The 27,169-nt window shown below is 39.3% G+C and overlaps 1 long non-coding RNA gene across 11 annotated transcripts; it reads right to left on the bottom strand.

Annotated features, from left to right (window-relative positions):
* Nucleotides 1-239: 239 nt before the first annotated feature.
* On the bottom strand, nucleotides 240-26,954 carry LOC138808641 (uncharacterized). 11 transcript variants are annotated; one of them, XR_011366554.1, is made up of 13 exons: nucleotides 26,717-26,954; nucleotides 26,055-26,102; nucleotides 25,161-25,394; nucleotides 22,443-22,588; nucleotides 22,225-22,331; nucleotides 18,173-18,342; nucleotides 10,435-10,606; nucleotides 9,837-9,937; nucleotides 8,959-9,046; nucleotides 8,379-8,513; nucleotides 1,243-1,477; nucleotides 840-958; nucleotides 240-744 (listed from the first exon to the last, which is right to left on the bottom strand). It is a non-coding gene; the product is annotated as an uncharacterized lncRNA (long non-coding RNA). The 11 variants fall into 11 exon arrangements; XR_011366556.1 differs by lacking the exons at nucleotides 240-744; nucleotides 840-958; nucleotides 1,243-1,477 and adding an exon at nucleotides 7,050-7,322 and having other exon boundaries at nucleotides 18,173-18,305; XR_011366548.1 differs by lacking the exons at nucleotides 240-744; nucleotides 840-958; nucleotides 1,243-1,477 and adding an exon at nucleotides 7,050-7,322 and having other exon boundaries at nucleotides 10,435-10,582.
* Nucleotides 26,955-27,169: the final 215 nt, after the last annotated feature.

Here is a 27,169-nt window from a genome sequence, read left to right on the forward strand (position 1 = left end):
TAACTTTCTAGGACATCTGATCTGCTATGTCCTAGACCTTTTGTAGTCACCTTATCACCCCATGCTGGCATGGCCTGGCTTCATTGCCACTCCCTGTGCATTTAACAGTTTCCATTATATCCAGTAGGATCTCTTGTACAGCTTTCTGTCACTCTGTGTTTTCCCTCCTACAGAACATGTATACACGATGGTTCAGATTGTAAGTTTAAGAGGAAATATATCAAGAATTCTAGAATATGTCAAAAAACATTGACATTTTAATAAAGTTCGAAAAATAAATAGAATGAAACTTTTACAACAATCAGGACAAAAAGAAAAAGAAGGATTTTCTCACTAAGGGGAGAAAGAATCTCCAAATCTAGATTGGTCTCTAACTTGGCGTTCAGGGAGAAATTCTGCCTCAGAGTCCTCAAAGGGATTTCCTCATTAAAGACAGGATTCTCTCCTGAGTCCAGGTAGGGACAGATTCTAATTTCTCAATTGGAAATTGGATCCCCTGCAAGAGGACAGATTTGTCTGGGTATTCTGTGAGGGAAGATTCTCTGACCTCATCTGAATCTAGATTTTGGATCTCACTTATTGGTTTTACTCAGCATATACTGGGGTCATTTTCCATTAGCATACATTTACCCTGTACACCATGACGTGTTTTTTTGACTGGTTTGGAGCTGATCTAGCTTGATTGTGAACATCAATGGGAAAATTCTGGATCATCTTCTTCCTTGGTGGTATGTGCAGGTACACCTGCATAACATTTGGGGTTCAAAACCAGTGGATTGTCCACAGGACTCAAAATGTACTTGGGCCTCTCTACAAATTGAAAAAGAAAAACCCTCTACCTTCACATGCTTTCTTGAGATCAGTGATGGATTCTGATCTCCATCAGTCACTATAGACGACATCACTGATGGGTTCTTTGTCTGGAGTTCTGCAGGAGCTGCTCTATGGTGATGCAAACCTGAGAATGGAAATAGGTACAGGAGTCTTAGAGTAGACCCTAGAAGTTAAGGTGTGACTAAACTTCCATAAGGATAGAATGGGTGAAGCTGTAGAATTTGAGTTTGGACTGAACACTGATGCGAAGGTAGGGTGTTTTAAACAAGTGGCTACTTCTAAGTTCTTTCAAAAGAGAACAGTTATTACCTGGCATAGAATATCCATAAAATGACATTTTTTCCAAGCTGGGGAGTACTAAGGGCCCTTGGCCAATCAGGCCCATCCCTAGAGATGCAGGTTCCATACCTACTCATGAGCTCTGAGGCATCTAAACAAGGACTTCTTCCACTTTTTCTTTGTCTCATGGGTCGTGGGTTCCTCCAGCTAGTCCAGAAGAATGTGTAAGCAGAAGAGCAGGTCTGAAGAGGGCATGTTGAGCTTGACATACTGTGTAAGTTTTTTCAGGGTGTCATGGTCCTTGGTCTCATAGAAATCATCAGGGTAGAAGTCCATCCACATAGGGATGATGGAACAACCATTGCTGTGGGAAGATTGGTGACAAGGAAAATGAGAGCCCACCCTCCCCATTCTGAGTCTTGTCTATAGCCTCTGTCTGGCAGGACTTGTTGTTGGGAAGTAGGAATAAACTCCTGCAAGCAGGATGCTCCTCACAACCCACTTCTAGAAATTTCTCAAATATAATCCCCTAAAATTCTCCCTGTAATAGGAAGAAAATGTTGTTTCCCTACTGAATCAGACTTGCTATACACAGCCCTCCCTGTCATCCCTGAGAGTCCAAAACCGCAAGCACATCCACAACTATGTAATCTGCTATCCTCTGAAGTGCCAAGCCTCAATCCCCTAGTAAAAATCACAACTGGTGAGCAAAGAAGAAAGTTGACTTTGATTCAGAAACCTCAAACATATCAAGTTTTCAAGGACAAAACTTTTCTTTATGCCAACATCCACATACTTTTTCACTTGTTCATCTTCCTCCCAGTTACGGTAGAAGGATCAGTACCAATGGGAGGAGAGTAGGAAGTTAACTCTATGCTTCTCCTTTTCTGAATTAACATGACACACATAGGACTGGCTATGTCCCATATGGTAATGTAAACATGACAGACAAAAAGTAGAGTTATGTCTATACAATTTCATGGAAATTCTGTGAGGATCTTATATGCATCTCTACAAAGACATACACAATGGATCATGCCTCTAAACCTACTAATCAGGAGAGTGAGATCTGAAGATCACAGTTTGAACCCACTCTAGTTTGTAAAATTCTAAAGACACTTATCTTCAATTAACCGGCCAAACGCCAGAAATGGACCTTGGGCGCAATTGGTAGAGTGCTACAAATCGGACAACACTCAGGCCCCAGATTCAAGTTCAAGTTACATCCTTACTTATGTCCATATTCCTTTAAAGGCCTCTAAGGTAGTTATTTCCTAGGTGAGGGTGAATATTGGGTGCCACTTGCTCATTCCTTTAATCCTAGTCTCTCACATGCAAATTGCTAAACTTCCACTAGCTTATGAGGCAAATGAAATATTCTGGCAGCCCAGTAATAAGAAATTAAGCAGGGAGGCACTTCTTTGTCTCAAGCCAAGTTCCTTTGATAAGAACCCAGTGAAACAGTCTCAGAGAGATAGCGATGGTTCCAATACTCTTCCAGGTGGTCTCATCAGCCCTGGGTTTGTTGGTCATGGGGCTTGAACTCTGGGCTTCAGTGCTATCCCTCAGCCCTTCAGCTCAGGGGGAGCTCTCTTCCACTTGAGCCACCACACAACTTCCAGTTTTCTAGTGGTGTATTGGAGATAAGTGTCTCATGGACCTTCCTGCTCGGGCTGGCTTTGAACCGTAATCCTCAGATCTCAGCCATTGACTGTAGTGTTCTAACAATTGTCCAAAGTTCCACTGCAAGCCTTTTAGTAGTGAAATGGAGAGGAGAGACTCATAAAATTTTCTGCTCAGGCCATCTGAACTAAATCTCAGGTCTAAAACCCCTGATTAGCTAGTTATAATTATGAGCCTACAGAACCTGGTGATAAAGCATTGTTACTGGAGACAGTGGGGTTGCAAGTTTTAGTCCACCTTCACAACACTCTATATCATAAAACAGCAACAGTACAACCCTATATCAAAATACAATAATAAAAAGTGTTTAGAATACAATTTAGTGATATAGTCTGCTAGCAAAACTTTCAGGAAAACCTTGGTTTTAATGATTTAGCATCACAAAACCAAACAAATTGAGATAATTTCAGTAGATTCTACAAATGTTTACATTACATCTTAATTTCAAAACATACAAGAAAACATTCATACTTATAAGGAAAATGTAAAAAAGATAAAAGATGGCAGATTATGAAATGGAAAATTCTACACTGCAGGAAAATTATTTTCATGGTGAATATATGGTGGTATTGTCATGGTGAATATATGATAATGTTCTTCAGAGCAGCAGCAATAGATAAATATATATTTACTACACATAGTCTAACTTGTCTGTCTCTATCAACTTCCAATCTTCTATGCACATTATCAATGTATTCATGTTTATGGTATACTCAAAAAAAATAACTAGCCGAGTCAGGAGGTTACCGAAATACATTAGCTTAAATGTTTTAGGAGATAAACGTGCTAATTATATTGACTATTCTATATCTTAAACATGTAGTGTGTTATCATTGTATCTCTAAGTATATGCAAACACTACTTCAAAGTGAAATTGAATACAATGTTTTGAAGGCATATGCCTGTAAAGCTACCTATCTGGGACATCATGTCAAGACCAGTGTAGTTTTTCCTGCAATGCTGCCCAACCTCTTGCTCTGTGTGATGGAATATGTCTATCATCCCAGGTCCATGGGGAGCTGAGAGCAGCTCCATGTCATTCTAGGCAAGAACTTCCACATGGTCCCATCTCAACCAAAGAAGGTTCAATACTGGCTAGCACCTATCTCCCCTACCTAGGTGAAAATACAAATAAGAACTTCGTAGTATAAGAAACAAACAATATTAAAACAAGCCAACACACACCTAGTGTTTGTTTCTCATACCTGCAATCCTAACTATAGCTAGGACTATATATGTGAGCCAGAAGCACAAAGCAGTTCATCATATTAAAAGTGACTATTTGAGTGTCTGCTTTGACTCTGAGGTCTTTGATCTATTTCTAGTTGATTGTGGTGCCGTGTGATATATAAGGATCTAGCTTTAGTTTTCTACAAGTGATTAACCAATTTTGCCAGCACCATTAACTAAAGAGGGGGTCATTCTTCCATTCTATTTTTTTAGATGGCTATCTGCCTGGAGGTTCATTTCTGGGATTTCAATTCTATTCCATTGGTCCTGAGGGAGGTTCTTGTGCCACTACCAAGCTGTTTTGATTACTATGGCTTTTTAGTAGAGTTTGAAATTTGGTGTTGATATTTCTCCAGCACTGTTCTTTCTGTTTAGGATTGTTTTTGCTATTTGGGGTATTGTATTGTTCCATATGTATTTTTGGATTGCCTCTTCTATTTCCTTGACGAATGAGGTTGGAATATTGATAGTTATGGCATTGAATTTGTAGATAGCCTGGGGAACTATTGCCATTTTCACGATATTGATCTTTCCAATCTTGGAGCATAGGAGTTTTTCCCGTTTCTAGGTTCTGTTTTGATTTCATTTTTCATGTTTTTTAAGGACCTCATCATAGAGGTCCTTCATGTCTTTGGTTAAATGAATTCCTAGGTATTTTTTTTTTGTGGGGCTATTACGAATAGAGTTGCTTTCCTGATTTCAGCCATGCTTTTCTCATTGTTGTCATACAGAAAAGCCATTGATTTTTGAGGGTTAAATTTATACCTTGCTACTTTGCCAAAGTTTTGAATCAGTTTGAGTAATTTGGGAGTGGAGTCCGTGAATAAGAGAAACATTAGGTCACCTTGGCACAGACCAATGTTTTTGTAAAGAGTCCCAGAAACACAACAAATAAAAAAAATGTTTGGAGAAATGGTATTGCATGAAATTGCAGGGTTTCTGAAAGGCAAAGGAAAGAGTTAGCAAGATCAATAGAAAGACCACATACTGGGAGAAGATCTTCACTAGCCATACAACGGACAAGTGTTTCATATATAAAATATACTTAGAACCCAGAAAATCAAATCCCCCAAAAACAAATCCTCAAAGAAACAACTACCCAATGAATACGGGACCTAAGACTTAAAGAGACACTTCTCCGAAGAGGAAAGAAGGATGGCCAATAGACACATGAAGATGTGTTCAACCTCCCTACCCATAAAAGAAATACAAACCAAAACAACATCAAAACAACAACCACCTTACCCCAGTTAGATTGGGTATAATCAAGGACTCTAATAACAATAGATGCTGTAGGGGATGTGGCAAAAATGAAACCTTATTACATTGTTGGCGGAAGTGTAAACTTGTTCAAAAACCTTGGAAAACTGTATGCAGGTTCCTCAAAAAACTCCACACAAAGTTCTCCTATCACCCAGCAATCTCACTTTTGGGCATTTACACAAATGATCACAAACAAATCAATACTAATGTTACCAGCAAAACTGGGTTTATTGCAGCATTATTTACCATAGCTAAAATATTGAACCAAGCCAGATACCCCTCAGTAGATGAATGGATCAAGAAAATATGGTGTATATACACAATGGAATTCTCTGCCTCCATCAGAAATAATAACGTTGCCCCATTTGTTAGGAAATGGAAAGCCTTGGAAAAAATTATATTAAATGAAGTAAGACAGGCCCAAAGAAACAGGTCCCATGGTTTCCCTTATTTTCTATAACTAGTATATGTCTGAGACAAGCAGAAAAGGTCAGATAAGTTGATGTTAGGTGAAATGAATGCCAAGATAAGGATTCAAATGTATTTTTTTCTTTCATGCCAATGTTTCTAACATATTTATGAGATGATTTCTTTGTTGTTTTCTATGTCCCTCCCCCACGGTATAACCCCTGATTTCATTGTATTTGATGTTGGTATAATTTGTGGAAGGGAAGCAAAAAAACAAATTAAGTAGGGATACAGTTGAACCCATTGAACAATGAGATATACAAGATGTTATGTCAGAAAACGAACATTACAACCTGCCCGGGGGAGGTGGGTGAGTGTGGATTGGGGCGGTTAGTGAGGTGTGTGTGTGTGAGATAAGAAGTGATGGGAAGGGGAAACAAAGGAGGGGGCAACAATGCTTCATAAGAAATGTACTCATTACTTTGCCCATATAATTATAACCCCTCTCTATGGAATTTCCCACACACACACACACACACACACACACACACACACACACACACACACACACACACACACACACACACACACACACACACAAGACCATTTCAAGCCAGGTGCCAGTGGCTCATACCTGTAATTCCAGCTACTCATGAGGCTGAGATCTGAGGATTGAAGTTCAAAGCCAGGCCAGGAATAAAAGTCCCCATAAGACTCTTACCTCCAATTAACAACTCAAAAGCCAGAAGTGGTTCTGTAGCTCAATTGTTAGAGTGCTACCTAACTTGAGCACAGAGTATTAGGGACAGTGCCCAGGCCCTGAATTCAAGCCCCACAACTGACAAAAATATAAATAAACATGTAAATGTCTGAATTTTTTGTGAAATGGTAACCTCACTGTACATACTTAAGTAACAATTACATTTCAAAAAGAATCAGAAATCCCGAAGCCATGGGTCGTTATGATGTGCATCTACTTTCCAAAATTTCAAAGTCCCATCGTCTGAGCTGGTAGCACACAGGTTGTAGCCCAAGGGGATGAGAAAATATGAAGCCAGAGATCCTTTCAGATTGTCCCACTAACGCTTTTATTACTTTAAGAAAAAACAAACAAAACAAAGGAAAGCAAACAAAATAGACTTTATGGTTAATTAAAGTGCTATTAAAGATTCCAGGCAGAATTATATTGTTAAATGATGAGTCAGTACATATATTTTGTAGATACTGAACTCACATGTGTCACAAAAGTATCTATGGATTCATAACTAGAAAGTCTTAAGTGTAAGGCATATTAATTAGGTGAGTTTCATTAAGTAGTCAATGAAGAGAACACCACACGGTATACAGTCAGGTAAGTAGTTTATTTACTGAACTGCTTCCCATACCATACATGGTAGAAAGGCATGTAAAAAAAAATGGGGTGACCCAACCTCCAGCGAGGACCTATCTAGGTAAAGAACCGGATGAGGTGAGGCCAGGTCGGGGAAAATTCTGGCCACACTGGATCTAGATGTGACTTTAAGGCCTGAGACTCATCTCTGGTTAGATAGAAAGTGTGACCAGAGGCTGACCCGGTTGTGACTTAGCAGGAGGGGGAGGTGGCTGCCTCCAGGTGTGCCAAATACCTAGGTAACAAAGAGTGGAAACTTAGTCAAGAAGTGGGAAGGTGTGTGCAAAGGGTTTGCATGTCCTGGGGCAGACCTAATACACAATACAGGTAGTACCTCTACCATGCAATTCCTGACTCCAAAAAATTCATTCTCAATAATTTTGTTTCTTTCTATCCGTCTCATTCTTTCTTTCTTTCTTTCTTTCTTTCTTTCTTTCTTTCTTCCTCTTTCTTTCTTTCTTTCTTTCTTTCTTTCTTTCTTTCTTTCTTTCTTTCTTTCTCTCTTTCTTTCTTTCTTTTTTCTTTTTCTTACTTTCAAACTTACCATATATTTTAATATCAAATCACCTATATTTGCCAATGATTAACTCAAATTACCTGTAATCATTTATTTCCATAATATCATCTAGAGGTAGGCAGAACTGGAGCTCACACCATTAACTAAATTGGTAGAATTTTAGAGTATCACAATTCTGAATCCGTCTAGGAAGGAAAGTATCACCCATATCAACCTACTAAGTAGGGATTTTGGAATGCAATCATGATCCCTGCTTTTTGGGATGGGTGCAAAAATTGCTACTCTATGAGTACAGTAACTTAAACAAGAAAGGATTGGTGGAATGACTCCAGTGGTGGAATACCTGTCTGGTAAACACAAAATCTAAACTTAAATCAACTTCCTAAAGATAAAATAAGAAAAGGAAACAAAGAACAACTCATACTGAGCATGTGTTTAATGTAAACATTTACCCTAAATTATTGTAATTATAAATGTCATCATTTATTTCTAGGGGCAAACACATTTTGTGTCAAGCCTAAATGAAAATATAACACACTATATATAAAGCTTTGGTAAAACACAGGTCTAGCTTACAATGATGAACACATAAGTTTGCATGCTCAGTGGTGTTGCAGGGTTGATATACATAAATATACAAATTTATATATATATATATACATACATATATACCTACAAAAATACATATATACATATATGTATGTATTTATATATCAAGTAACATAATAAATAAAAATAAAAAATTTACAATGAATAAATTTAGTTCACAGATACCTTTCCCAGAGTATTATTTTACTTGAACCAATTCAGGTCTTGAAGTCTCCAATGCCATATCACTCTTACATGGTTGCTGATACCTTTCAGCTTTTTTATGATATTCTTTTTTCTTTGTTTTTCAGATGAAAAAGCCTGGCAATAAACATACTTGTATGACATTCCTTTCTTTAGAAAATGAAAAGCATGTTGTGTTATCTGGCTCTTTATGTACCATCAAACTAATTTTTTATAATTTCAAGTACACATTGTCTTAGACTTAGATCTCACTCATTCTCTTCCAATAGTACCTATGGGAAGGAGAACATGAAGGATCATTTTGTTACTTTTGGAGCTTCTATCATTAATCACTGAAATAAACATTATGAAAATGAAACTCTGAAATTATTTAGAGAGATCACTTGAAAGTTACCTTTCTACACACTCATTCTACTCCCTCAACTAAATCATAGAACTTAAAATAAGTAACAATTTAGCTGTGTGACAGTGGCTCATGCCTCTAATCCTACCTACTCAGGAGTTGAGATCTGAGGATGATAGTTCAAAGCTAGCCCTTGCAGGAAATCCGTGACATTCTTACCTCCAATTAACCACCAGAAAACAGGAAGTGGCACTGTGGCTCAAGTGGTAAAGTGATAGTCTTGATCTGAAGAGCTCAAGGACAACACCTAGATCCAGAATTCAAGCCCCATAACCAAGAAAAATAAAAAAATAAAAACTGATCAAAATGTAATATTTGAAAACTAATGTGCACATATACACAAAAACTGTATAGAAATAAAACTGTAACAGTCCCTGGACTGGCAAAGAAAAAGAGATTAAAATGAAATTGCCTTCAATAATTCACTTAGACGATATATACTGACAGGGGAGCCTACTGGAACTCACATCACTAATTGAAGAGGTAAAATTTGAGAAGATCACATTTCAGAACCAATATGCAAGGAAAGTACTAAGAGTCTCATATCATCCTAAAGCCTGGCACGTTGGAATGCATTTGTGATCCCAGCTACTTGGCAGACAGAAGTGAGGAACTTAGCCTCTGTTCAGCCCTCAGCAAAATTGATAACCTATGAGCAAAGTAAATAAATCGAAAAAGGATGTTCTAATGGTAGAATACTTGTTCAACAAACAAAATATCTAAATTCATACTCATTTCCTAAAAGAGGAAATAAAAGAGAAGAAATAACGTAAGAAAGAAAGGAAGAAAGAAAGAAAGAAAGAAAGAAGAAAGAAAGAAAGAAAGAAAGAAAGAAAGAAAGAAAGAAAGAAAGAAAGAAAGAAAGAATGAAAGAAAGAAAGAAAGAAAGGAAGAAAGAAAGAAAGAAAGAAAGAAAGAAAGAAAGGAAGAAAGAAAGAAAGAAAGAAAGAAAGAAAGAAAGAAAGAAAGAAAGAAAGAAAGAAAGAAAATAGAAAGGAAAAGGGGCTGGGAAGGTGGCTTAGTGGTAGAATGCTTACCTTGCATGCATGAGGTCCTGGGTTCGATTCCTCAGCACAATATAATTTAAAAAAAGCCGGAAGTGGCTCTGTGGCTCAATTGGGAGAGCACTAGCTTTGAGCTGTAGAGATGAGGGACAACACCCAGGCCCAGAGTTCAGTCCCCACGACTGGACTCTGCCCCCCCCAAAAAAAAGAAAGAGAAAGAAAGAATGGAGGAAAAAAGAAAGGGAAAAGGAGAGGTATAAATAAATCCTCAGCATGCGATAGATGTTAATAATGACCCTGAATAAACGATAGCATACAAAGCTTTGGTAAAATACCACATTGAAAGTTTTGGTAAAATACAGGTCTGGCTTATTCTGTTGGACCAATAGGAGTGTATGTCTAGTGTTGTTGGAGGTATGTTAAGGTGTGTGGGAGTTTACCATCCTGAGGATCTTGCAATGATGAAATTGACTAACTACACAACTACCTGAGCAGATCCCTGCTGAGACCTATATTAAGTCACAGGTTAGCGAAGAACAATATTTACAATTATATATATATATATACATATATATAATTTACAATGAAATATATATAATAAAAATAATTTTGTGACCAAAATTATTTTTACCTGATTCTGTGTATGTTTTTCATTCTATGTACAAGTTCCTCATTCTCTTCTGTCTCATTATATTGTCTTTCCTTGGTTTTGTTTTGTTTTCAGAACCATGGTCTAACAGGACATTTCTTGTATTTTTGTCTTCTAGTCTTCACAAAGTCTGCAGTTAAATATTCTTAAGTTCCTTTTGTTAGAAAATTTCAAGCACATTGAATGGGATCTTCATCATAATTTTGTTATGATCTCAAATAAGTTTTTATTTCTGGAATTTCATCTGTATAATATTACTTCAATCTTTTCCAAAGGTCACTTTAGTGGAAGGAGGAAATTCAACATGGATTCTGGTAGAGAATTTCTGTTACTAAAATCTCTGATACATCGTAAGGCAAGCAACTCCGAAATTATTCATTAGAGAGATGATTTGAAAGTCATCTTTGCAGATGCTTGTGTTGGAGCAGGGCTGGCTTTCCAGGCAGGAGATAGGCTGTGTGAGAGGCTTCTAGCCAAGCAAGGCTGGGCTTCAAGGGCAGTTATAGGGAAGTGAAGGTTTTTTGTAATAGCATTATGGACTTTGTGGGAAGAAGTAGGTTCAGGGCTGTGTTTGCGAGGTTAGGCCATTTAGAATTAGGCTATTTATGGGTGAAGTTTCTGATGAAATGAGGAGGAGCTTGTGGGAGAAGGCTAGTTGTGGGTGGGGTATGAAAGGGAAGGGAGGAGCTTGGAGGAACTAGGATATGGGAGCAATGGGACTATGAAGAACTAGAGTAGTTATGGGCCCAGTATCTGATGGATGAATTGAGGATTCAAGGGAGGAACCTGATGTAGGGTTCTTGGTGCAGCAAAGCAGGATATAGAAGGAGGAGATATGGATGTATCCTGGTTTCTGGTGATGCAGAGCATGGATTGCAGGAAGGGGTGGAGTGGAAGAAGGCTTTCCCTGTAGCAAAGGAGGGATTTCAGGAAGGAGTCTGATTGCAGTCAGGCCTTTGAAAATTTATAGCGGGACTACCAGGTGGTATGTTAGTTAAGTTTTGACTTTTTAAGGAGGAGGCTGCCTGGAAGTGGTTTTCCAGTGGATATAGTCATGTTTTATGGGAAGAGGAAATTGGATAGTGGCAAGACTTAGTGAAGAGTGGGGCTACAAAAAATAAACAGTTACTGCTAATAGGAACACCATTTTCTGTCACTATAGAATTATATTACTTTATGTATGCAAGAGATATTGGAGAAAGTAACCAAGTAATTTTTCCTTCCTAGTGAAATTTTTCTTTATTCCATTTGAGTAAAAGTAAAACCACAGGTCACATCAGGCTCAGGCAAATGGTAGACTAAGACACATGAAGCACTGGACTTGATTCCCCAGCACAACCTTTAAGGACCACAAATAAAAAGTTTAAAATGTCTCATTGGTCATAATGGACCCTCTATGGTCTTAATATTGTGAATGAATAGAACTTTTACTCTGGCCAATTTAGAAATCCGAAATCTAAGTAAGTAGTAATGTTTTAACATTATATAATATTGGAAAGTATATTAAAATAATTAGGAAAATATAAAATTGAATATGGAATGTTCATTTTCCACCATCAATTTTTAATCTAAAAGAATTTTAAACCAGAAAATTGCCATATAATGAGATTGCAGCATGATTTCTTTTCATTCATCAAAATGGTGTCTTAAGCAATGTCTTTGGCATTGGATACATCGATGTTAAAACATATCTAAGAATGTGAAGAACTAAGATGGAGGAGGAAAAGCTGGAGGCAAAAAAAGCTCTTGCATAGAAAGGAGTTTTAGTGTTCCAGTGAACAGTCCTAGGCCAGATAATTACACCAAGTGTGCCAGCACGGTACAGAGAGTGTGGCCAGAGAGAGAAAATCCAGGCAAAGAGACAGATCTGAGTACTTGCTGGCTGCCGCCGACACAGCGACAGCCATAGCTTCCATACCTGCAACACAGAGAGTCTGGTACAAAAGCGTCAGATGCAGCAGGTAAGCGAATTCTACTCAACACCAGCAAGAACTGACAAGGAGCAGATATTTTCACCCTGCAGATCACAGACCAGAGATGACCCAGGAACCAACACTCTGGTGGTGTTAGTAGAAGCCTGCCATCCTCACTCCTTCTCAGGGAGCAGAGGAGGGCAGGCCAATCATCCCCCACCCTACTACCAGAGATCTCCATCTTTGATACTGACAAAGGCACGGCTGAGCTGCTAGTGCCAACTCAGGCCTTGAGAGAAAAACAGAGTCATTTAGCAGGTCACAGGAACCTGCTCAGACCTGCCAGGCTCAACTCCACACAGGAAACAGTCACTCAGCCCAGGCAGAGGAAAATCTGTCCCCAGGAGTTGCTCTGTTTTCTGCATAAACAGAGCCAGAGGCTGCCCCTCCCCATGGAAGCCTTGACAATCAATTGAAATTCAGTAAACATAAACCCTGACAGTGGCTCCAGGCTGGGCTCTGTGAATGTCTCAGAAGCTAGCCCCTCAGGGAAAAGCTACTGTTTGCTGAAAGGCCTCAACTCTACACAGAACCTAACCTCATCACAGCATCTCCAAACAAGAGGTAACAGCCATCTCCCTCTTTTGTGATACTCGAAGCAGATCTATATCCCATTGAACTAGCCTGGGAGGAGAAACACAAAATCCTGGGAAAAGCAGAGCATTTTTCTGCTTGCCCAAACAAACTGACTTTAGTAACCAATTAAGCCACAGGAAAACCAACCACCACAAGCAGATCAAAGACTCCACCAAGAGACTGGATATGAAAAAAAGGGAGATACAGAATCTTCCCGTCTCCCACCCCCACCAAAAAAACAAAGAACTTTCTTTTTTGTACCTTATTTTTAAATATTAAAAACAATTTTAATTTCTAATTTTAAAAAAAAATTTCGTTTTCAATTATTTTTTTCTTTTCTTCCTCGTATAATTTTAATTTTAGGTGTATATGTTTGTATGCTTTTTAAAAATCTCTACTGACATTTTGATCATTTTTTTCTCTTTTTCTTTTCTCATTCTTTTCAATTCTTCTCTTTCATTCTTTTCTGTGTGACTTAATTGCTGTTCTGCTCATCTTCAGATATACCTCTTGCCGATTATTAGATCTTATCCCCCAAGGAATACACACTTAATCCAGAAATTTATTACTCAACTCAAAACCTTAGACTTAAACTCCTTAATAGCAGTTTTACCTCTTTATACCAATATAATATTTTAAAAGGTTTTTATTTTTCTAGTTTTTCATGTCTCCTTTTGATCCCTCCCCTCCTCTCATCCCATCCCCATTCTTCTCTGAATACTAGTCCTTCAAACTTGCAGTTTTTAAGGGTTTCACATTTTAATTGTAAATTTTTGTTTTCCCATTTTTATCTCTTTTTTATTTTTCTTCTTTTTTTCTCTTATTCTTTTTTCTTTTTCTTTTTTTCTCTATCTGCTTTCATTCTGTCCAATCCATTTCCCTTATTTGAGATTAGGACTTGGTTAATTCCACTCTCCCTCACCTTTCCACATCCCACTAATCCTTTTTTTCCCCACATACTCCCTAAACCGAATAATTTCTAGTTGCCAAATTCTCCTTTACTGTTTGATGTTGAATAGATTCTATCTCTTGAACTAGAATGTATCTGCAGACTTTTGACTGTGTAACTACAGACTTTGGTTGATGCTTACCTTAAAATAGTGTTCGAGCCCCAAACTGGTGTTACACTCATCCCAAATGGCCAGAAAAACTCAAGAGAAATAGCAAGTCCGGGGATCTCAGCTCCCACTCATGACAATCAGGGGACAGATTAGATAATGAATAAACCAGAGGACGTTCCCAAAAAGCTCTACAAACACTACAGATAAACAGCGTAAATGAAAAGAGTGAAAATTTGCAAAGTATCAGTGTGAGGATGATAGGTAGAGAGAAGAGGTAACCAAAGATCAATACAGGAGACTCATGAGTCTGAGGAAGCTACTCAAAAATTGATACAGGAATTTTGTGAGCAGATTGAGAACACTGAAAGAGAAATAAAGGAATTGCAAAAGCAGATTGAGATCAGTCAAAGAGATAGAGGAGGAATTGCATGAGCTGGCTGAGAACAGACAAAGAGAAAGTCAGGAATGGTGTGAACAGGCTGAGAACACTCAATGAGAACTACAGGAATTCTGTGAACATGAGGAAGCTAATCAAAGAGAAATACGGAAACTGAGAGAACCGGATGAGAATAGACAAAGATCAATGGAGGCATTCATGGAATCCATAAACAGAAAGCTGAAATAAATCAGGGAGACTACAAATGGAATGCTGAATGGAACCCAAAAGAAGGAATGGCAGTCCAAGTAAACCATAACCAATCAACTAAGTGATTTGAGAATAAACACTGAACACAAAATTAAGGAATTAAAGAGTTTCATGCAAGATCTAAAACAAAGCTCCAGCAAAGAATTTGAAAGCTGACCAACTAGAAGAAAAAGAAATAAAAAACAAAGTAGAAAGTCTTGGCAGTAGGTTAGACCATGCAGAAGATCGAATTTCGGGGATTGAATACAGCCTAGATATTATAGAGAAAGAATATACAACCATCCAAGACAAAAACCAAGAAGTATGATAGATCTATTCAACATTTGGAAGAAACCATCAGAAGGCCTAATTTGAGGATAATGGGTGTAGTGGAACACCTAGAGACAGAAGTTAATGGTCTAGGAAATTTGTTTCACAGGATCCTAGCAGAAAACTTCCCAAACATGCAAAAAGATAGGCCTATTCAGATACAAGAAGCTTTTAGAACACCCAATAGAGAATATGGGGGGAATTACTTACACATGAGTCCATGAGTAAGGACCACGATAAGAATTCTACAAAGAAGCGTCAAAATGGACCAAAGGATCCTACCCATAATACTTTGCTTCTACTGCAAATCACACAACCTCCAAAATCCAGCGTCTCCATTTGTAGAAATACATACTTGTGACAAGGATAGAAAAGGCACCGAGGACCAAAGTGAATGATGCACAATTTTAAGGTAGATTCCATAGATAAAGGAATGTGTCCCACACATTTCCAACTGTAAATCTGAGAAAGTCAGTCATCTTTGTCATACTAATAAAAACCACATAAAAGCTAACTGTGAGATTCAAAAAGATTGCATGAGAACAGGTGTTCATTGTGACAGCACAGCAACTTCAGTGCAAATTACTATCTCTGTCTTTGCTTGTCTTATTCCAATCTCATTCTTGAATTCTGAAGGTGAGATTCTGGAGAGCCAGTTCTCTTTGCTCCAGTAATTAATTGGAGATATAATTTCTTCACATAGTTCTTGTATTCTCACTGTTTATTAAGCTTACTGAGTACTAATGGGATTATAAAACACAAGGAAGTCTTAACTTCTCCACTATTTTTTAAATGTCTGCTGTAAGAACAACAAAGCTAACGAAAGCAAAAACTCAGAAGCCATATAAAGATATTTGTGGTGTATTGGTACCAGAAGAAATTGAAATGTCACATATAAATACCAAATGACATTTACAAAGCACAAATCCTAATTCTTCTGTGAGCTAATATGATAATTACACATGTATATTTTCCAACAAAATCACCATTGAGAATACCACAGCCAATTTCAATCACAGAAGCAAAGCTGCAAGAATTGCTAAAATTTCCACCTATTCTTTCCAAGAGTTGAGAGCATTGATTCTGCTGGCATTGACTGTTTGATCCTCTTCCTCCTCACAAATAAGTGTGCCTATGTAGAACAATTTATATCTATATCTTAACTTCATGGGTGTCTAGCCTTTCTGGTCTGATCTTCAGTCTTAGTACCATCTATGTAGCATATGTAGTTTATGAACATGAACCATCCCTTAACAAGCAGAAACATGCTCTAAAACAGTTCTAACAGAAACATCTGTGATAATGGAAATATTCTATATATGCATTGTCTAACATACTACCCACTGGCTATATGTGGCTAATGAATCTCAAATGTGAATAATGTCTGAGACATTAATCTTTCCAATTTCAGTTAAATGAAATTTTAAATGATAAGATTCATTTACTCACTCTTAACTGAACAGCTCAGTTTCCAAATAAGGAAGCTGCAGTTCTCACAAAGATAGTAATAAGTATGAAGTCTTGACTTTAGACATGCCAAATTCTTACCAAATTCCTAGCGGTACTGGAGGATTGAACCCAAAACCCTATACTTTTGAAACAGCATCTCTACTAGTGCCATACCTGCAGATTGTAATTGGATTGCTTATTTTGAGGTAGTATCATTTTGCCTGGGACTGATTGGACTGCGGTCCCCCTAACACAGGCAAGAAAACATTGCACCCAGCAAATGCTTAGAGTTTCTGAAACTTTTTTTTGTTGTCTGGGCTTGCCTGGCACTGAAATTCTCTAATCTTTGTTGCCCAAGAAGATAAGATTAAAAGTTTGAGCCACTTTATCAAGTAAAGGTACACTATTTCAAAATATCATGATATTGCCTGTATTTGTGCTTAACATATAGATCTAACCTTACTTTTCTCCCTCTTTTGTTTAGTATTCTGAGTTGAAAACTTTGGCTTTCTTGATATACATAGCTTTGTTTTAGATGGAATACCATAACAATAAAAAAAACTCCCAAAATTTTATGTCAAAAATCATGGAAAAGAAGGCTTCAGGTTGGAAAACAACAACAACACTGATCCTTCCGTTATAAATGCAATATATTTATAGTGTTAGTCAGTGCTTTCTTATATCAGAAGAGAAGGAAGGCAGAAATGTGAAAAATTTGTACATGTACCACAGTTGCTTTATTAGTCTGTAGTTGAACACAACTTTGATTTATATATTGGCTGTTGTTGTGAATAAGTTAAATAACAATGAACTACAGATATATTCACGAGTTACCGAGAGAGAAATAATCACATTATTGGTGGGTAAGATGATACATTAACTTAGCATTTCTCTTTTATTTTGTCGGTTTGGGGCTTGAACTCACGGCCTGGGTGTTGTCCCTCAGGGCTTCAGCTCAAGGCTAGCGATCTACCCCTTGAGCTACAGCACCACTTCCAGTTTTCTGGTGTTTCTTGGAGATAAGAGTTTCACAGACTTTTCTTCCTGGGCTGGCTTTGAACCTGATCCTCAGATATCAGCCTCTTTAGAAAACTGCATACTACTTTCTACAACGAGAATACTAACCTGGATTTTGACCAAGAGGGTAGAAAGTTTCCTTTTCTCCACACTCTCACCATTATTATATTTTATAATAATGGGCAAGATTTTACTATCTGCAGCACACCCCAAACTGGCCTTAGACTTAAATCCAACCTCCTAAGTGCTTGGAATTACAAGCCTTTACCACAACACCTGGTTCCTTTGATTTTTTGATAAGAGTTATAAAAGTAATTAAGTAGTATCATAGTAATTTTGAGTGACATTTCGCTAATGAATTCTGGTCTCAAAGCATTAAGCCAGCATAGAAGTTGTATTAAGTACAACTTTGTTAACCCACTGTCGATCTTCAGGGATTTAAGGAAAACATGTCTATTCAGAACTTTTGTCCATTTTAAATCAAGTTTCTCGTTAATCTCATCTTTAATCTTCTATGCAAAATCAATAAATAATTCAAGGTAGTAGAAAGGAAAAATATTAAGCAACTCAACATTTTTCAATTATCAATAACATGATATTGCTTAAATCATTTTCTATTTACGCTTGCGAATATATAACTCAATTTAGTTATACCTTTTACAAGGCTGTAAGTATTTTATTTATTTTACCTTGATTATTCATTCCAAAGTATACGTGTATAATTTCCCTTGGTTTCTTTCAATCTCAAGTAGTTCAGATTTGGACTGAAGAATAAATTGAAGGAAACAAAAAAAATACAGTTCCTCTCATCTGATGATGCCTCTACAAGAATGAGGAAAGAGTTCAACCTTCTAAGGACCTATGATAGGATATCAAAAAGAGAATTCATTCCTCTAGGTCTTCCTTATGATGTAAAACACAATATATTGCTCAGATACTTTTGTTTTATCAGTTTTTCACATTTACATATGGACTTCACCTCAGTTTACAACATTCATTCATTATTCTGTTCCTGATATTTTTACAATACCAAGACATAAGATAACCAGTTTGATTTACAGCATGAGAAGTTATCGACCTGGCTTCCTTGGAAGCAGAGCATGGTCAATAGATAACAGTACTTTTGGTTGCTCACTACATGTAATAGTACATTTCTGAACAAGCATTGTTACCTCCTCCTTTATTTTCACCTACCATCATTCCCTCCTACCTCCAAAAGTATACTGCCCTCCCCCAGTCCCCAACATAAATTGTAAAGTTCATTTTTCAACATAGGGTTTGTGAATTTAATTGTTACAATGGGTCAACCTGTATCCCGTTTAAGCATTTTGGTTTTTTCCTTCCCCTTCCCAAACTAGAGGAACATATATACAAGATGTAGCAGCTTCAAATACAGTGAAAACAGGTGTTATAGTTTGAGGGAGGAACCTATAAAGAAACACAAAAAATCACATTGCACATTATAAGTATGTTAGAAACAATAGCAAGAAAGAAATAACCACTGTGTCCCTATCTTGGGGTTCATTTCCCTTAACATTATCTTGTCTGGTCAAATGGACATAGCTTTTGAACATTTCTGTTTATCGCAGATATATATTCGTTATTGAAAATTAGGGAAACCATGGGATGTATCTTTCTTTGGATAGGCCATACTAATATTTTATCTTCTACATTGTTGTATTAGTTTATTCAAACACACACAAATATACACATACAAACTCACAGATATATATAGGTGTAGTATGAAGAATCAGTCAGTCGGCAAAGCAATATTTTAATAGGAATTCCATAAAATATTTAATCTGCTGAGATCTGATTAGAATTTGTAGAAATAGATAGCTGTCCAGTTTCTTCACTTCTCTTCAATCTAGTAATAGAATGCCTAGCTACAGCAATAGGACAAGATGGAAACATAAAGGGGATCTAAATAGGGAAGGAAGAAATAAAACTCTCCCCCTTTGCAGATGACATGATCCAGTATTTAAGGAATCCCATAGAATCCACTCCCAAATTACTCAAGCTGATTCAAAATTTTGGCAAAGTAGCAGGGTATAAAATTAACCCCCAAAATCAATGGCTTTTCTGTATGCCAACAATGAGAAAAGTGTGGCTGAAATTAGGAAAGCGAAACCATTTGTAACAGCCCCACAAAAAATAAAACACCTAGGAATTAACTTAACTAAAGAAGTGAAGGACCTCTATGATGAAAACCTTAAAAACTTGAAAAAGGAAATCAAAACAGAACTTAAAAAATGGCAAAAACTCCCATGCTCCTGGATTGGAAAGATTAACATAGTGAAAATGACAATACTTCCCAAGGCTATTTACAAATTCAATGCGATACCTATCAAAATTCCAACCTCATTCTTCAAGGAAATAGAGGCAATCCAAAAATTCATATGGAACAATAAAAGACCCCGAATAGCAAAAACGCTCCTCAACGGAAAGAACGCTGCTGGAGGAATATCAATGCCAAATTTCAAACTCTACTATAAAGCCATAGTAATAAAAGCAGCTTGGTACTGGCACAAGAACAGACCTCAGGACCAATGCAATAGAATTGAAAACCCAGAAATGAACGTACAGACCTATAGCTATCTAATTTTCGATAAGGGAGCTAAAAAACTAGAATGGAAGAAAGACAGCCTCTTCAGTAAATGGTGCTGGCAAAATTGGTTAACTAAATGTAGAAAACTAAAGTGAGATCCTTATATTTCACCCTGCAACAGAATCAACTCCAAATGGATCAAAGACCTCGTAGTCAAAGCAGACACTCTGAAAACATTACAGGATGGAATAGGAGAAATCTTAGGTCTCCTTGGCTCAGGCCGAAATTTTCTGAATAGAGACCCAGAAACACAACAAATCAAATAAAGGTTGGACAAATGGGATTGCATGAAGTTGCAGAGCTTCTGCATGGCAAAGGACATAGCTAGCAAGATCAATAGAAAGCCCATGGATTGGGAGAATTTCTTCACTAGCCATACAACGGACTAGGGTCTCATATCTAAAATATACTTGGAACTCAAAAAATTAAACCCCCCAACAACAAATCCTCAAAGAAACAACTGCCCAATAAATAAGTGGGCAAAAGATTTAAAGAGAAACTTCTCTGAAGAAGAAAGAAGGATGGCCAATAGACCCATGAAGAAGTGCTCAACAGCCCTAGCCAAAAAAGAAATGCAAATCAAAACAACCTTAAGATATCACCTCACTCCAGTTAGAATGGCAAAAATCAAGAACTCTAATAACAAAAGATGCTGGAGGGGATGTGGACAGAAGGGAACCTTACTGCATTGTTGGTGGGAGTTTAAACTTGTTCAAACACTTTGGAAAGCAGTATGGAGGTTCCTCAAAAGAATCCACATAGAGCTCCCTTATGACCCAGTAATCCCACTTGTGGGCATTTACCCAAATGTTTACAAAGAAGACCACTCTAAAGCTACCGGCACAACTATGTTTATTGCAGCATTATTTACTATAGCTGAGATATGGAACCAACCCAGATGCCCCTCAGTAGATGAATGGATCAAGAAAATGTGGTATATGTACACAAGGGAATTCTACGCCTCCATCAGAAAGGATGACATTGCCCCATTTTTTAGGAAATGGAAAGAGTTGGAAAAATTATATTAAGTGAACTAAGCCAAACCCAAAGAACCATAGGTCCCATGGTTTCCCTCATTTGGAATAGTTTGTATATGTATGAATCAAGCAGAAAAGGTCAGATAAGGCGATGTTAGGAAAATAAATCCTAAGATATGTATTTAAAAGTTTTTTCTTTCATGCATTTGTTTCTAATGCATTTATATGATTATTTTTTGTTTCTTTATATGTCCCTCCCCCACAGTATAACCCCTGCTTTCACTGTATTTGATGTCGTTATAATTTGTGGAGGGGAACGGGAAAAACAAGTGTTAATCAGGATACAGGTGGACCCATTGCAAGTTGAGAAGTACAAGTTGTCATGTCAAAAACGAACTTTACAATTTTGGTGGGGTTGTATGGGGAGGATTAGTTTTCGGGGAGGCTTGGAAGACTTGGGAAGGGGAAACAATGGAGGAGGCTATAATGCTTGTTAAGAAATGTACTCATCATCTTGCCCATGTAATTGTAATCCCTCTGTACCGTTTTTTCACAATAAAAAATAAAAATTGAAAAAAATGTATTCTAAATTATTGCTATTTTACTGCACCTTTCCTGCAACCAGTTTGATATAGTTTAATAATTGTCAAGCCAAGTTGCTCTATATTCTACTGGAGATTTACTAATTCATGCATGCAGGTATATGTATATTTATATGTATATATATGTATATGTTTATGTAGCTATATATTTACATATATATGTTCCAATGTGGATCATTAGACTGGAAACTTTGCTTTGTTTTGGTGGTCAGTAGTTGAGCCTGGTCTGCTCATTCTGTGACAATATCTGTACTTATTCTCATCATTCCTTTATTTACCACACCATCAGCCTTCTAAAATCAGTTTCATTTCCTGGAGAATATTACCAATCAGTCCAGCCAATATCCACCCAAAGGGCTTTAATAAAGCAAGCTTTAAGGAAGGAAGATAACATGAAGTGACAACTACAGAATTTCTACGGAGACCTAGAAGTTTATCAAAATTATGTCTGACATCTTTCACATTTCTGTCTTCCTTCTCATAGTTAAGAAAACTTTGACCAACACTATAAATATATAGCATTTATAACTTAAGGATCAATGTTTTATTCCAACCTGAAGCCTTCTTTTCCATGATCTTTGAAATAAAATTTTGGGAGTTTTTTTTTTGATTTTCATGGGATTCCATCCAAAACAAAGCCAATGTTTTCAATTCAAGAGTACTAAACAAAAAAGGGAGAAAATCATGGTTAGCTATATATGTAAAGCACAAATATAGAAAATATCAAGAAATTTTAAAATTGTACATTTTTACTGGATAAAGTGTCTCAAACCTGTAATCTTATCTTCTTGGGCATCAACAATTAGAGAATTCCAGTTCCAGGCAAGCCCAGACAATATAAAGAAGTTTCAGAAACTAATCATTTGCTGGGTACAATGTTTGGTTTGTGTTGTCCAATCAAACCCAGGCATAGTGATACTACCTCAAAATAAGAAATCCAATTATAATCTGCAGGTATGACAGTAGTAGAGATGCTGTTTCATAAGTATAGGGTTTTGGGTTTAGTCCTTCAGTACCACTAAGAATTTAAGTGTGTGCCAGGTTAAGAATTTGGCACTAAGGTCAAGACTTCATACTCGTTTTACAAGTTCTAATAAAACTTTTACCTCTTTTCCTAATCTTTAAAAGTATAACCATAACTTCCATGCCCAAATCAAATAATTTCCTATTAGAGATTTTCTTCTATCCATTACGTAATATGTTATGTGTTGGATACTGTCCTACTGAAGTCATATTAAAGATAGAAAACCCATTGTCTTAGAAAGTGACTGCTTGTTTGTCTAACAAGGCAATTCACTAATTAGTCTTTTGAATCCCTTCTGTTGGAGGAGGGCTGGGGGAGGGGGTCACTTTAAACTGGCCGAATTTTTCTATCCAATTTTAGACAAGAGCACTTTACAAATTGTTACATTGTCAGGACTAGCTGAAAAAGTCCAAACCAGGCACACAGCCTTCTACACCCTCCCTGCTGGCAGCCTCCACAAGGAGAAAATGCATCCTGAGGCTAGAAGGGAACCAAACTAACCTAGTAACCTTCCATGCCTCACAGGGAGGGTGGGCATAGCAGGTCTGTGACCAAACCCAGCTGGAACTTTTATTCCCCCAGAGATGTTCAATTAAATAACAAAAACACAGATAAACACAAAAACCAAGAATCCACATTTAAAACTGGTACCAATTCTAAAACAGAACTAGACAAGAACTGAAGGCTGAGTTGGGGACCAATGGGCCCCAATTTATCCCTGCCGGAACTCTGTGCTGCTCCCACTCAGCAAGCTGAATCCACAGTCTGCTGAGTGAGCCTGCCACACTCACCCATAACTTCCCTACCCCAGAAAACATTAAACACACACACTAAACTTAACAAGACAAACAAGTGGCCACAAAGACAAAATCAAGTCTCAGTGAATGGGGCAACATCTCACCACCATTCACTTACCAGGGGACTCAACCCCCCCACTCACCTCCGGAGGATTTTTCTCTTAGATTCCTGCAGACGTTGACTCAGGGGCCTTCCAAGGTGGAGGAGAATTCCCAGTCATCTTGGGGCAAGGAACAAAAGTCCCTTGCGGCCATCCCCTCAGATTGACAGGTTCTCCCCCACGCTCAGAACACCCCTAGCCAAGGCCCGAGGCTGAGATATAACTGGGGCCACTCGCAGGTGGTCAATGGCAGCTTCATAATTGACAAACAAGCAAGTTACAAAAGCAAACAAACTAGGACAAAGTCTCGGGGTGTTCCATTGGGATTGGCATGTTTTTAGGATGCCCAATTGTAGCAGCCTTTGTATATGTGGCCTGATTCCATTTTTAGCTTCCCTGCTTAGTGGATGCTGATGTATCATCACCGGGGCAGCCGACGGCTTAAGTCCAATGGCCAATCCCATTCCCCCTGTCTCCACCCAAGCCTGAGGGAAACCTAACAACCACTTGGGGTCAATTGAGACTGGCTGAGGGCTTTCATGCAAACGATGCTCGTCTTCTAGGCGTAAATTCAGAACTTGGAGAGATTGTCCTTGGGGTCCTCTAATGGAGGCCCCCCCTTCTTGGAAGTGAATTTGGGCCCCTACTTTTGAGAGGACGTCCCTCCCCAACAGCGGGTAGGGGCAGTCAGGAACCAGGAGAAACAAGTGTGTGACCAACCCCGTTCCAAGATGCACTTTTTGCTCAGTTGTCCACTGGTATAATTTTCCCCCAGTGGCTCCCTGCACCCAAGACTTTTTATTACTTAGGGGACGTTTTGGTTGAGTGAGTACCGAATGCTGGGCACCAGTGTCAACCAAGAAGGTAACTGGACTGCCACCCACTCGTAAAGTCGTAAAGTTATCTGGGGCTCAGGGGGGGCTCCTGGCCCTGACTGGCCTAGTCGTCACTTCCTAATGACAACACCAGTGCCGGTCTCCCAGCTCCCCTGGCCTGTTTTCTGTCATTGGGGCAGTCCTTGGCCCAATGCCCAAATTCTTTGCAGTATGTGCACTGGTCCCGGCTCAATGGTGGTCTCTTTTTGTCTCCCGGGTTCCTCACTGGCCTACTCTCTCTCCCTTCTGGCTGTCTGACTATGGTGGCCAGGATCTTACTTAACTCTCTGGTACGTTTCTTGTCTCGCTTGTCCTCCCTATCCTCCTGCAACTTACGCAATCTTTCTTCCTTTTCTTCCTGAGTTTCTCTCTTATTGAAAACTTTCTCTGCCTCCTTGACTAAATCTTGCAAAGTATACCCCTGAAGTGCCTCCAGCCATTGCAGCTTAGTCCGAATGTCTGGGGCTGACTGCCCAATAAAGGACTTATTAACATCGGATTGCCTGTCTACGGTGGAGGGGTCAAAGGGCGTATACATACGATATCCTTCCATTAATCTTTCTAAAAACCCCACAGGCGTTTCATCAGAACCCTGCACTATTGCACGTACCTTGGCCAAATTAGTGGGGCGTCTCCCGGCCCCTTTAAGACCCGCCAACAGAACCCGGCTATAAAGACGGAGCCACTCCCTACCAGCAACAGTGTTGAAGTCCCAGTTAGGGCAGGTCAGCGGGAATACTTCATCGATCTCATTTGGCATTGGGTCGGTCTGCCATCTTGTCCTGGAACATTTTTGCGAGCCTCTAGGAACACTCGCTGATGTTCCTCTGTAGTGAGGAGGGTCTGTAAGAGCTGCTGACAGTCGTCTCAGGTGGGTTGGTGCGTTAGCAAGATGGACTCAATTAAACCCGTCAGGGCCTGGGGGTCCTGGGAAAAGGGCAGGTTATGGGTTTTCCAATTATGTAAATCTGAGGCAGAAAAAGGCCAGTATTGCACTTGGCCACCCACGGTCGGGAGGAGGAAGGAATGAGTTGTCCAGACTCCTTCTCTCTCCCCTCCTCGATGGCGGCAGAGACACAGGCGGCTGCTAAGTGGGGGCGAGGGTGCTCTGGGCGACTATGGCACCTGTGGCTCCGCCTCTGGCTCAGTGGAATTGGGAGAAGGCATAGGTGGAACAAGGGAGCTCTCTTGTGGCTTCCTGCATTCCTCCACTGGAGCGGGCTGAAGATAGGGCGGTGGAGGGTCTGGCATTTGGAGAGGCTCTAACAATAGCAAGTCTGTCTGACTGTCAGGCAGACCGGGGGGATTTGGAGAGCAGGTGGAGGAGTCCTTTGTTTTAAGTTTTGACAATTCCTTTAGGGGGTAAAGGGAAGACTGGCATAAGGGTGGTGGGGGAGGAGTGAGGGGAGTGGGTGGCAGAGGGACAGGCAGGGGAGGAAAGGTGGGCTGGGTGGGGGCAGGAGGAAGAAGGGTGAGGGGAATGGGAGAGGGTGGAGGGGCTGAGAGAGGGATGGAATGGGAAAGGAAAGGCTTAATCCACTCCGGGGAGTCCTGAGCAAGGGTTTCCCAAGTAAATATGTAGGGGACCTGGTCAGGATGTCCTTGAGGGCTGGGCTGGAAGACTCGAGCCTTCACCTGTAAAATAATACCAAAATTAAAGGAGCCCTCCTTAGTCCACCCTACATTGAAGGTGGGCCACTCAGAGAAACAGAAAATTATCCTCTTCTTTTTCTGGACCTCCAACGACAAGTTGTGGTCCTGGGCTAAGACTTCTTTCCAGTGATCTAGAGTCAGGCTTAAGGGGTGGTTAGTTGTTGTCCCATTTCTTTGAGCGTCACAAAACAGACACCAAAGACAATCAACGTTAGACAGATGCAGACAAGACTAGACAAACGCCGCGCGGTCCCCGAGTGAGCACAAATGAGGAGCGAAACTTCAGAAGGGAGAGGCCGGCCTTGCCTTAACTCCCCCGAACATAGAGACACTCGGATCTCGTCCCCCCTCCACGCGACACTGGAGTAGGACTCCTGGGCGGGACTAGGGTAGTGGGCACGTCTGCTTTTCCCTCTAGTCCACCACAAATTCACGCGACCCTGGAGTAGGACTCCAGGGCAAGACCAGGGTAGTGGGCACATCTGCTTTTCCCTCTGGTCCACCACACAAGTCCTGTACAGGCACTTTTGGATCCCCAAAACGCAAAATGAACACGACAAGCATGGAGAACACAGAAAATTAGAGCTCTGTCTTACCTCCAACTGGTCTTGAAATTTTGGGTCTGGGGGCGCCTTATCCCGGACGAGCCCCCAACTGAAGGACCCCAGACTCACTGGGATGCTTTCTTCAATGGGAGGGCACCCCAAGAACCAAGACTCCAAACCAGCAGATGCAACAAGCAAGAGGAGTTTATTAGGCTTTTGCGCAAACGGGCTCCCTGTCGAAGGCAGACTGGAAGCCAGGCACTTTAAAGACAAAAACCACAGGATTATCATAAGACCCCAGGCTCCCCAGGATTGGCTCAGCTCTGTGCAGGAAGTTTTGTAACACTTGTTGAAAACTAGTTGGTTCCCTAAAGGGGGAGGCTTCTCTGGAGGGGAGTCCACATATTTACAGGCTTGCAATTGGTTGACATTTGACCTAGTTTGCTGGGCTCGCCAGATGGTCCTTGTCTTGAGCCCCCTGCCGTGAGTTTTTACACAGGAATT

This window comes from Dipodomys merriami, unplaced genomic scaffold (assembly GCF_024711535.1).
Source record: "Dipodomys merriami isolate MVZ:Mamm:240054 unplaced genomic scaffold, mDipMer1.0.p SCAF_461, whole genome shotgun sequence".
Lineage (NCBI taxonomy): Eukaryota > Metazoa > Chordata > Mammalia > Rodentia > Heteromyidae > Dipodomys > Dipodomys merriami.